Below are 13000 nucleotides of genomic sequence, written 5' to 3' on the forward strand. Positions count from 1 at the left end.
ATGTCAGGACTATGAAGCCAAATTTCTCACTAATGTAGCTTGAAGCAGCATCAATTTATATATACTACAGGACATTAATCTCTTTTTAAAGAGACCTGCTGATTTTTATCTCTTATTTTCTTTTAGGCTTCTTATAGAATTATTTTTAGTTAGCACTTAAATGGATTTTCCTGCTCTCTGGAGGAAAACCCAGCCTGACAAAAGGCCGCTGGGATCCCACCTAGTATGGGGATCAAACTGGCTGCTTTTTAAAAGTAGTTATCGATTTTATTAAAGAAGCTTATAGACTCCTAGTAGGCCTGTCAGCTGACGGTATGCTTTCTGATTTTTTTGAGAAATACAGTTTGATTTTTAGTTCCTTTTCCAGTATCTCCTTGGACATATCAGCTTCTTACCACACATTGATCACTGAGATACAGTGACATCCCCCAAAGCTTTTCTTCTGAAGGTTCATACACATACATCCTTTCTCTCCTTTTCAGTACATTCATTTTCATTAATTTCTCCTTTTAACATCTGATGGGCCAATGGCACCTGCTTTGTGTTTGCTGGCTCTCGCTGCCTGATTCACAGCACAGTCAGACATGGCAGCAACTAAGCACAGGACAATCTCAATCCAGTATCGGAGCAGATATTACAGGGGTTTACAGTGCAAGGAGGGCTATAGAAAACCTATCACCTGTAGCTATTACACAGGCCAATATATGTAGGAACACCATAGGACAGTCTAAATTAGGGGTGCCAATAATCAAGCATGTTCACAGTTCAGTGTACCCTCAGTTACGCCTAGAATCAGTGGTAGTTGCAGACATGCAAATACTCTCTCAGGAGAAGTCAGATATGGGAGACAATCTATCAGATAATCTGCTGCCACACTTTCTGCAAGCAATGAAGAATTTTCCCTTACAATATAATACCACTCACCTTGAAAGCATGTATTTCAGGCATATTTTGGAAGGGGAGTGGAGGCAGATACACCTTCTGCAGTTCTAAGTAAATATCAACATGTTCCACAGGAGGTTTGTGGTGTGAGGTATGTCAAAGTGCTCAGAGTTGGATTGGGATAAGTTTTTAAGAGAATTCAGGGTCTATGTTTGCAGAGAAGCTGAGGTCCAACTATGACAGCCAATGCCAAGACAGACAATTAAGACTACAACTCTGACTTCAAGATCTGACTCTAACTTGCAGAATACTTTCCAATATCATTACCAACTGCAAAGAGAAGGTTTAAAATAAAAATGAGAATCCTTTTTCCTCTTTTGTTTCATGTGCCAGTGTGGCATTAGAAAAAAAAAGGAAAGTTATAAAGGTAAGGAAGAAATAATACTGCCATTCTGAAAGCACTTCAATTAAGCATCGACCTGGCAACTGTGAAAAAGGGGGTCTCTGGAAGCTGCCATTATGCTGCTGCATTGCCATCACCACCTGTAATATTTCATAATGGCTTTAACACAATGCCTTTCCAGGTATAAAGAAGCAAATGACGCTGTTCCAGGGAAAAGAATGCACTGATATTTCTTCAGTAAGAGGAAGAAGGTTAAGCAGCACATTGGTACCCAATGTCCCATCCTCCTTTCTTCACCTCTCCTTTTCCACTACAATTGAGACAGTGTATTTTATCTACAAGTCCCCACTACAAAGCTAAAGGAAAAAACACATCCCACCTGCAAACATACACCATACAAATAAAAAAGATACACCATATTTCAGAAAAGCAATAATGTGGAAAATGACTTGTGTGATTTAGTCTTGTGTTCCAATATACATATTGGCATTATCATGGTCACCACTACAGTGGACACAGTTATTGCAGAGGTTCACATATTTAGCTGCAACACACGGCTTCTAAGGACAGTGTTGCATACCAAACTCTCCAGGCCTAAGAAATATATTGGGAGAAACCCTGAGAAACCAGCTGTGCAAGAGTTTGTAGTGCAAAGGAAAGACTTGCGGCTCAGGCATCTGAGCTGAACTTTGGAGATACACCAAAGCTCAGCATTTACCTCTGCTCTTGCAGGCACAGTCTCCCACTGCACTGTGATATAGCAGCAGGACAGACTGAAGAGGGGGTCTTGGAGCTCACACTATTGTTCTGCAGGCAAGGCACAGGTGTGCCAGGCAATGTTTCTGGAGTCAAGTAAAGATGGTAGGTGAGCTGCGCAGGTCAGGTATTGTTGATATTAATGATATCCACCCATGTCAAAATCCCCAGTGGGGATCATTACCAGGAAGGGATAAAATGATGCCAAAGGTTGTGCATATGCATTTCTTCATGAAAGCCTAAAACACCTTTTTCCTCACTGGTATCCCGTTGCTACTAAAAGAATAACCTATTCATTGATGGTTGTGTATCAAATTAATAATTTTTCTCCCAGGGTGATATGGTTCATGCTCTTACTGACTCTTCCTCCCTTCATTTCCCCATCTCATCTGTGCTAAAGTTTTTCTGCTTTTCTTCATCTGACAAAGGGGACTGCACACCCCCCATAAGCAGTGCCATACTTGTTGGGCCCGCTGTTGCTAAGAGACTAAGTGAAAGAGAGAGAGATCCTGCCCACACCATTTTCCCTACAGATCCCAATATTCCTATTGCTACTCTCCAGTTCTCCCTTGGCTGAACCTTGGTATCAAACCTACCTGTAGGGGTTTCATGGGATGTTTTCTCCCACTGACCAGCACTACAGAGGAAGTGTTGAAATACAGTACTGCAGTAGACAGCACATCATTAGGGAATTACCCTAAATAGTGGATGCAAACTACTCTTTCGTGAGAAACCACTAAGACAAGAGCAGGTCAGATCTTGCCACAGACTAGGGGGCATGTGTAGACCAAGACAGGTTCACAAAAATATTCTTAGAAAGCCAAACTAAGAGTGGGATATTGGAGGCCCCAGCAACTGGCAGAGCACTGGACTGGATAGAGTCCTGTTTTACTGCAGAAAATTCCTCCCCAATATTAATAATTATGATTTTATTTCAATGTTCAGATTGACTACTTTTTCAGAAAGTAGAGGAGTTTACTCTGACAATATTTCTGGCAGAAGTCTTTCTCAAGCCTACCGAATAGCTAGCAAACACCAAATAATAACAAATCTGTTGACAAGGGAAAACATGAGGCAAGTTTTTAAAACTCTCCCGAAGCATTGTCATGTTGCTAGGCTGACAGAGTTATTAAATCACTTCTGTCCCTGACAGTAGCGACAGACTTTTACAGAAGCATAATAGTTCATGATTGCAAAGCCTGTTTGCTGCCTATATCTTTCCAGCAGACATCCTGCAACTTACTAGATTTTTAGTTCTCCATTAAATTGGGGTCACTTATGAATATGCATAGAGAGAATGCAACCATCACACCAAAATCATGCAAATATGCAGGGGGGTAATGTCATGATACTTTTGTACGTGCACAGAAATAGCTAGGTTGGAAAGCTTTCCTGTTGAACAGGAGGCATATGGAAAATAGATTATGGAGACAGAGAGAAGACTCTCTCAGTATCTCAGAAAAGATTAAAGGTTAGGAACTGGCTAAAGAACTCCAGGATTGAGTTCATTTTATAGAGAGAGCGGAGCTTGGGGTACAGCAGCAAACAACTTCGGATGTACCAACGGGAACTTTCTTAATTAATAAAGGAAGCAAAGAGATTTGGAGCTGGTTTGTTGGAACCTGGTGTTTCTCTTATACCTTTGCAAGTTCATGAGCAAGATAGACAGACATCAAATAAGTCACCCTAAGACAAGCACTAGATTGCAAGCTAGCAATCTAGTTGCGCCTTTGTCAACAAGGCTGAAAAGCATTACCTTCACTCAGATCACATATCTTTGCATAAATATCTACATAAAGTGATCATACCTTCTGTTAATATGTCCATGAAGGCGTGTTTTCCACTTTTAGATAATTTGAAAGTGATTTTATTGATTTTAGTATTAGATCAATCTGTTATGGAAAGATAAATAGCTAGCTCCATTATGTTTCAGCTGGAATATTACCTGGTATCTGCAGCCTACTGTGACGTTTACAATCACAAGGATTCCCCTTCCACGGGCTGGAAGGCAATTTGGGATTAAAATCCCAGGTAGACTACCTCAGGGTAGTAGAAACCTCTAACAAGGGACAAGGAAATCAGAAGTGTACAGGAAGTTGATGAGCAAAGCAGCAAGTGGAGACGGACAGAACTGTTGCACAAATGCTCCCTCTGACTAAGAGGAATTGTAGATAGCTGGAGAACATGGCATGTTCGAGGGGACAACTCCTCAGAAGAGCAGAAAGGTAAATTAAATACAGAAGGAGCAGACATGGATAAAACAAATTTTCTGTGCAGCGTTTATAAGGAATGGGGAATGTGGAGAAGATGCCAAGAACAGCCATACATTTTTTAGGGAAGAAAGCAGAAATAGTCAGAAGTTGAGATCGTGCCAAAAATAGTTATAAAATTTTTTAGAATGTCACAATGCTGACAAAACATCAGGGCCAGATGGGATCTGTCTCAGAAAAATCAAGCAATTAACTAAAAAAAAAATACAGCAGCATATGAACCAAAGCAGCAAGGTCCATCATGCTTCACCCTACCAGTTTCACATGGACAGCTGAGGGAAATAAGCCCTGCCTGAACTCAGTAAAAGGCCATGGTGAATATGCCACAGAAAGGTAAAACTCATGAGAATCCAGCTTCTCACAGGGAAAAACTTCACACAGTTGCAGCCATTTTAATCCTTTACTTACGAGGTAGCTGTCTCAAAAGGCAGCACACACCTTTGGGGAATGGTGCTGTCCATGTTACTTTGTGTTGGTGGTTGAGTAAGGGGATGTGGACGCTGTCTCTGGGACAAGAGTGTTAAAAAACAATCAGAGAGACCAGAAAAGAACAGGACCTGATGGGCTGGAGAGGTGCTAGTGCATATCGAGGCCTATGAGGGACATAAGAATCAGGAAGAAACCCACAGCTACACTTCCATAGTGAGGGGGTGGATACAGAACAGAGGCGCTAATTAAGGACACACAAGAACAACTCAGGAAGTTACGACTTCATTAGCGATAATGACTAAATGGAAAATCATATTTAACAAATCTGTTGAGCATGGATTTTCCAGTTTAATTGGACATAAGAAATGCTCTTTTAAATGCAGTGAAATCTAATAAAGAAGTCTGTTCAACAAGGAAGCACAAAGGGGCAAAGGTTCACAAGTAACTAGAGGAAGGGTTTCTTAAGAGAGCAGAAATTTTGAATGTGTACAGACAAAGCACTAGGACACTTAGGGTGAGACCATGGGATTGAATCTCCCAGTCTCTGATGACATGACTGGACAGTTCCCTACAACCACATCATTAATAAGTATTCCAGCTGGCTCAGCCAGCATTCCTATAGAACCCTGGGGAATCAGACACTGCAGTGAGATTTTTGCCAGCTATTCATGACACAGAGCCCAGTGCATGTTTCCTCAGTGTAGATCCCTAGGCCTCCTTTAGCACAGAGAAATCACTTTGGGATGGAGAGAGCGACGGACAACTGCAATCTCCCTAGGAAAAGGAAAAAAAAGGTTCAGATTAAATTAGGTAGTTTTATTCAGGGGTAGAAAACTGCAGGCTGTTCTCTCTCCCTCAGCCTTTGAAAACCAAAACCAATTATGCTAGTCTTTTCTTAAGATCACTTTGAGCTCTGTCTAGCTGCTACCCCTTTTTGCCTGGAAAAGTCAGAAATGTAATAATCTCCATGGTAAGCACTACTTTCAGGGTTTAGGGAATACTTCCTGCCTAGTCCCCATTGCACTTGACTCATCTCTTTAAATTGATGTACCAGGTGTAAGCTTCCTGGGGGTGAGAATAACTCACAAAATCAGCAAATGCAACATTAATCCCATGCTAGATTAATAGGAATTCAAGCATGTGTTTTTCTATGCCAGAAAACAATTTAAAGTAATCTTCCAGCTCCAGCAGGAAAAACAGGAAAGAAGTAGATGTATCTCAGGAAGAAAAAACACAAATCTTAGCAAGCAGTGGTTTACTCATAATGCACTGATAGCACAAAAAGTCTTTTACAGCTGGATAAATTGCTAAAACAAATGAACCAGCTTTCCTTCCCATATGTCCCTGCTTGAGTCCACTTACAACAAAACTTGCAGTTCCTCTGCATGCTGCTAATGTCAGCTACCATTGCCTTAGCAGCAGCTTCTGTCATTATTACCTTCCTGACTATGACAATCTTCTCTTTCACATTCACAACTCTTGCCAACATTAGTTGGGTGCATTAAGCTTCAAGTCAAGTTTTCCAATTTCTTTTTTTGCTGAACAAGCTTAAAAATACCATTTTTCTCCTATTTTAATTCCTAATAGCTGTGGAACATTGCTACAATCTGTTGTATGTCAATGCAGCATTTACAAAATGAGCGAGTACAGTTTCAGAAAATTAAGTCCCCTACTTGCTCATAAGAGAAAGAAAGACTTGGCAGCATCAGAGAAAGTTCATATTGCAGTGAGTACTTGACAGTGCATAGCTAAAACTTCTCCCTCTTGAGCATAAAAAAGCCTCCCCCACAGATCACAGCGTGCCTGCTCAGAGCCCCATTCCTACTGGAAAGCTTGAAGTCCACTGTGTTATATCTTAAAAAAATCCAACCCTGAGATCCTTACATTTCACAGCCCATCAGCAACCTCAAGAAAGCTGTCCTCAGTCAAAACCCTTCATCTGTTCTCAGCAAGTCTGGCTGAAACTGTTAAACTCCTGGTGAGGATCTTTACACCTTGGAACAGACCAGAGACCTCCTGCTGTCCCACAAAGGGCTGGACAAAATCTTCAACAGGGGCAAGAGTCCAAAGCCATGCCCCAAGCTCTATAAAACTTCTTATATTCCGTGAGCAGCACTTCCCACCCCACTGAAAATCCCTGAGCTAACCCACAGCGCTTATGGTTTACACCTCATCCAACGTGACCTGTGTCACTGTAGCTGCTGATTTCCATCCAGCTGAGACTACAAAACTATGGGTAACTGTAGCAGAGAAACAAAGACTGAGTAACTCATACTTTCAGATTTCTAATTTTTAATATCAGTCCCTCTGGATAAGGAGTAGAACAGCATGAGGAAGAGAATGCATTTCTACTGTTCTTGTATTGGTAAATAGAGGATTTCATTGCTCACACTTGTCAAATAGATGGGTACCTTTCTCAAGGATCAAAATTTATGTATGCCGGCAAACCAACCTCTGTGGGCATCATGATTCAGGCAAGTCTTAAGAAAGGGGAGCAGCATATGTTTTCCTATTTCACAGCTTTCTGAAAAGGCTCTCTTACAAAACATAACATTTAATCATGTCTGAACCAGCTTTTATTGAGAAATAAAAAGTATTATATAAATGGCAAAAAATTTGATCTGAGGAGTGATTTCTTTTAAGGCAGAGCATGACAGCTTTGCACTAGTTTACCTGATAGACTGATGTGGTTCTCAAGTCACAGAGCATAATCTGTCTCCCTCAGACATAATCTGAGAGAAACAGACTATACGCGAAAGGTTCCCAACTCATCTCACACCCATACTAGAAAACATGTCGAAGAATAATAACCTCAAGGGGGTCAATCCAAGTGTTCAAAGAAGAGAACCTCATCTGACAAAATATTGCTTTAAGTTGTAACTCAGATACCGCAAACCTACTCAGATCCACCCAGTAGTCCATTCCCACTTACTTTTTAGGATTGTTAAATCTTTCAGGCACCTGAATTTAAAGGTGCCACAAAAAAGATATTTCCTTTTCACATAATTTTACTTGCTTGCTGCTGCTCATTAGTGCTCCTCCATGGATTTGGTATCTCTCTCCCACCTGCAGCTCTGTAGTGGTTTACTTATGCTTTTGAACTCTTCCTAGGTGCCTCAAAGAAGCCATGATCAGAGTATGGTAGTAATAGTATTCAGCTTTTAAATAATAGTCTCTGGTAAGACATACTCCCCAGGAAATTGAGCACACAGATGCTTAGTTCTACTTTGTGTGAAGTGTACTAAACCATTACATGTTTGTCCTCCAAAAAGAGAAAAGCAGAAAGGATGCAAAATGGATGAAGATACCTAACTTATTCTCCAGGTTCTTCCCAGGATTAACTGTAAAAATACATGCTCAGCTTAAGTAAACTGAAGATCTGAGGATCTGCCTCTCCACCAATTGCGATAGGGAACTTGCACGACTGTGTTAGGTAAAGTAAACTGTTTTGGATGAAGAACCTTAGATGTGATGGACCAGATTTGTGGCACTTCTAGACTGCTGTAGATGGACCAGAATATGGCAAAAGAAAAGATAAAATTGAGCCTGTCCTTTCCGCATCCTCCTTCTGCACACTATCACACTGTGAGGAGGAAAAAAGTTCTTGAAGAGGAGAAGGAACAGGCTCTCATCTTGGCACACAGCGGGAATCTGGCAGTGCTTAAATAAGGCTGGTGCTGGAAGCTACAAGGCAAGACAGAAAAAGGATTCATTAGGGGGAGATACTGGGACTGGTTGGGCAAGGAGATTCCCCTCAGTAGAAAAGAGGGGGAAACAAGGAGACTGTATTTTGTGAGGTGTAGGAATAGACCTGGAAAATGGAAACAGTTTAAACCAGAAAGCCTTGGGCATTTCCAAGCACAGTAATTGATCCACTGAACCATGGTATAAGAGGACTGCATAATACAGAATACTATGTTGCAAGAGTTAACTCCTAGAAACTTTGTCCTGCCCATACTCACAAAAAGTGAATGCCCTGGAGCATCACATAATGCCCAAGATAATAATTAGTTCATGCTGGGGAGAACTGCTCAAATCAAAAATGATGGATGTGCACAGGAATGCTAAATCAATAACAAAGTGCTATGGTATGCTACAAGTTAGAAAGTTTCACACAGAAAGGTGCTGTAAAAGGGGGAAATGAGGTTACACCAAGAAGAAAACAAAACTTTTCAACAGTTAAAGTGAATCTCCATAAGCTCAAATGGAGACAGAGACATTCGAGACTACTAAAAAAAAATAATCAGCAGCAAAACAAATGGCCAGTGCCACAAGATCACCACCCGTGACACTGGCAGCTGCTGGTGTTTGTAGCCTTCCTGACGTTTTCCATAAGTATGCGTGTTTCAATGACAAAAAAGAAACAAGGAAAAATATAGAGATAGCATGGAATCAATAGAGTAAGGATCTCTTTTCCTATAGATTGTGGTGAATGTTTGGATGTGAATTAAGATCTGCCTATAGATTTTGTCATTCAGGTTCATTCCCACCCAAAAGAGTTCATGACAGGGAAGAATAAAAGCAAGACTGGGATGAAGAACATTATTTCAGTAGCAGAAAAATATCGACAAGATACAATTCAGAGGAAAGGACTTAAGTTTGATAAGCAGTTGGTGTTAGAGGACAAGCAGGGTAGAAATTGATTCTAGTCAGGTTATCTTTATCTTACATGATGCAGCTGCCCGACACTATTGAAGGTTTCAGTGCAGGTTAAATCTTTGTTAACCTGTAACATTCACAGGTAAATTCTAGAATGAATTTCTGAATCTTCAGATGGTTCTAGAGGTGCTGCCAAATCATTTGGACAGATGACAATTGACAACAAGCCTAAGCCATACTAATCTAATACAGCAACCCACAACTGAACTAAAGACAGACCCAAACCTAAAGCTGGGATGCAATGATCAATAGATTGAGCTCCAGATTTCCGTTCATATCTCACATGTCTTGGAAAACCTGGAATGCAGGAAGACAGAGACTAGAGAATTTAAAGTACCCACCCCGAGCTAACTGCTCTAGCTTAAGGTCACCTCTCTTCTCAAACTCCAAGACAACCAACATCTAACTTGCTGTCAGAAGGCATTTTCCATAACAAGACAGAACTAGACAGGTCTGATGTGCTTATGTGGGAGGAGCCCTCGTGGTTGGCACTGGGCTTCAAAAGTGATACACAGTAGAGGATAACCACATGCAGAATCACTGTATATTTAATGCATGCAGTTTTGTCTGGGCTCCTTACACAGGGAGTTGCAGCCATTATGAGACTGGGGTATCCACTCTATTTTTTGGCCAAGTGTGCATGACTCAAAAGAGGGGTGGGAAAAAAAAGTTTGGGCTTGCAGAATTGCTTTGGGCCACCACAGAGTGTCTGAGTTTCTCTAGTGCCTGCTCTCTCTCCTCACCTATCTGCTCATTGTTATGATAAGGACAGATTTTCCTGACTATCTTCTCCCAGTTTCTGTGTTGGGAGAATTTACTTACTGTGGGTTTTCCCTCTCTGAGCTATACAATTCACACTGGGCAAGGTTAGGGGATATTACAGAGCCAGGCACAGACACATGGGGTCAATACATAGCAGTCCAACGCTGTTTGGAAGAAGAACAACTGCATGAACACTGAGTCAGGAACAAAGAAAACCAGCTACATGCATTAAAACATGCAGACCATCATGATGAGATCCTCATGTTTCCTAGAAATAACTGCAATTTGTTGTGCCCAGGCTGTAAAGATGAAGGGATGCTGTAACTAAAGCCTGGAAAGGAAAGCAGAAGCCAGGGGAACAGATTTGTCCTGGAGTCCTAAGCATTTCTTAGTGATCTTCACAGCATCACATACTCTCAAGACATAGCAGAGTGCAGCTGTAAATACCACCATTAACAGTCTTAATCAAATAGAAATTTATGGGAAGAAAAGGATTTCCTGTTTGTTTTTTCATAAACTCATGTAGCAGAAAATGAATTAATAAATATGAGGCTACTATTGCTCCCACTGAAATCAATGCAGGATTTCCACCAGACTGGACACAAATAATGCTTTTCTTTTTTTAAGTCTGTAATAAAACTAGTCTGGAGTCTTGTGTGGTCAGGATATACCCACGTACCGTACCAGCAATAAGTGTAGCTCTCATTTGCACCAGAAAAAGCTCACTGAGTCAAACCCAATCTCATGTGACTGTCTGACATTTATCAGACGAAAACAATTTATGAGGTCTCAGTGCCATGACCGTCCCAAGACTCTATTCTGACATGGGCCACAAGTGGCACTTAACAAATAAGCCATTCCTCTGCACAGAGCTGCATTTGTCTCTGTGAAGAGACGGGGCTTAGTCCTGCCCCAATTTCAGGTGATACGATGGATTTTCTAATAACAGACACCAGCGGTCCAATAACTCTAGTCTCCTGCACATGAACAGAATTAATTGATCTTTTCTGCTAGGAGAAAGCTGTACTCCTTGAACCAAGCTCTGCTTTCAGTCACGATACATGGAGCCATGCTGGATTTACACTGGTGTACTGGAGTGCAGACTGCAGGGCTCCTCCTGTCCCCCAGGAATTGTTAGTGAGCAGTAGCTCTGCTTGGCTCCTTATTGTCTCTGTTAATAACACTGCTAGTGATTTATGTTTGCATCTATTTTTGTATTTCTCTTAACATACTTGTAGGATACTTAAGACTCTTTTGGAAAGGACCCAAGCTTGGGAGTGGGGTTTATTTAAAATAGATGAACCCCTGGTTACTGGAGGTATGTCACTGGTATTCAGTTTGCAGATTTTTTCCCCTTTCCAAAGTCAGAGGCAAACTGTGGTGTGCCCAGTCCTCAGAGCACTGTAACAGGGAAGCACCATCCCTTCCTTTTGCAGGATTTCTAATTCTCCATTGACTGCATAAAAACAACTCAAATACTAGAACCAGCAGGGAAAGAAGAAAACAACTGTAGGGCAAACTCACACAACCAGCTGATCTAAAGTTCTCTTTGACCTGCCAACACTTCCCTTACACTTTAGTGTATAACTCAAAGTGTTCATACCTGCAAAATCTTTGAAATACAGCTTCGTTATCCACTGTGGAAACCCAACAAAGGGTGAGACTCCCACTATACAATCTCATATCACAGCTCCTTGAAAGTCAGCTAGTGACCATAACAAATACCTTCTGCTCTCAGCTGGGAGATTAGCCTCCTCTGACTGGGTGGTTTGGTGGCCATGAGCCACACATTGCAGGCCTGACTCATATGGAAGTCCAGCATCTACTTCCCACAGCAACATCCACATGCAGTGTAACCAACCACAAGGGCTCCACAGTAAGACCACCAGCTTCTGTCAATCAGAAAGTCCATCTTAAGTCTTGACAGCATCAAGACAGGACTATTTGACAAACAGGTTCTCTGTTGATGCTTGCTTATCAAGGACCTGGAAACTACAGGTACTCTTTGCAAGACTGGAGGAAGCCAGAGGCCAGACTCCTCTGGGTTTAAGAGCTACAAGACTGTAGAAGGCTCACCCACCTGCAGGAGGTCCTGCAGTCTTTTTGCTACCTGGGCCAACACTAGCTACTCTTTCCCCAGGCATCCAGGAGATTAAGGGATCTCATCTTCTCAAGTGCCTGCCCTTGGGGTACAGCAGCAACTGTTGCCTTCAGTTTTACAGCACTTGTGTCCTGAAGTACTTCTCCAGAGAGAAGTCTGGAGGAGGACGTGTCCCCACTCTTATGGGTCAATACATGCTATACCGGTGTGCCCTGGGAGTTCCATGTTCTGAAACTGCACTTTGGATTCAGGTTTGTTTTGTTTATAGATTTTTTGAGTTTGTCTTTTTTTAAACCATTTTTTTGCCTCCGCAGACAAATAATGTATATCAGTTCTGTGAGCTGTTTTCATGCTGAGAAGTGAAATGAAAATGTTAAAGATCAAATCTGAAGAAATATGAGTTTTCTTAATACTCATACATTTTTATAAATACTCATACCTTTTTATAAATACTCATACTGCTTTTTATAAATGATAACCTTATTTTCATTAAAAAAAAATAGTCAGCCCTGGGTCACATTTTTTGCCTAGGTCCCAGCACACCTTTCATTAATGATTGTCTTTCCCCATTTAAACTCCCCAGCACATAGAGTCCTGTCTCCTCAGTCACAGTGAAGCATGCAGCGCAGGAGATGGTTTCCATGTCTGTCATGCACTGCTTGGGGAGTGTGGAACAATCTAAGCAGAGTAACATTGCCACCAATTCGCTTGTTTAAGAAAAGCTTGGAAATGTCACAA

The sequence above is a fragment of the Pipra filicauda genome, unplaced genomic scaffold, assembly GCF_003945595.2.
Source record: "Pipra filicauda isolate LSUMZ 115617 unplaced genomic scaffold, ASM394559v2 scaffold143_size2779998_pilon, whole genome shotgun sequence".
Lineage (NCBI taxonomy): Eukaryota > Metazoa > Chordata > Aves > Passeriformes > Pipridae > Pipra > Pipra filicauda.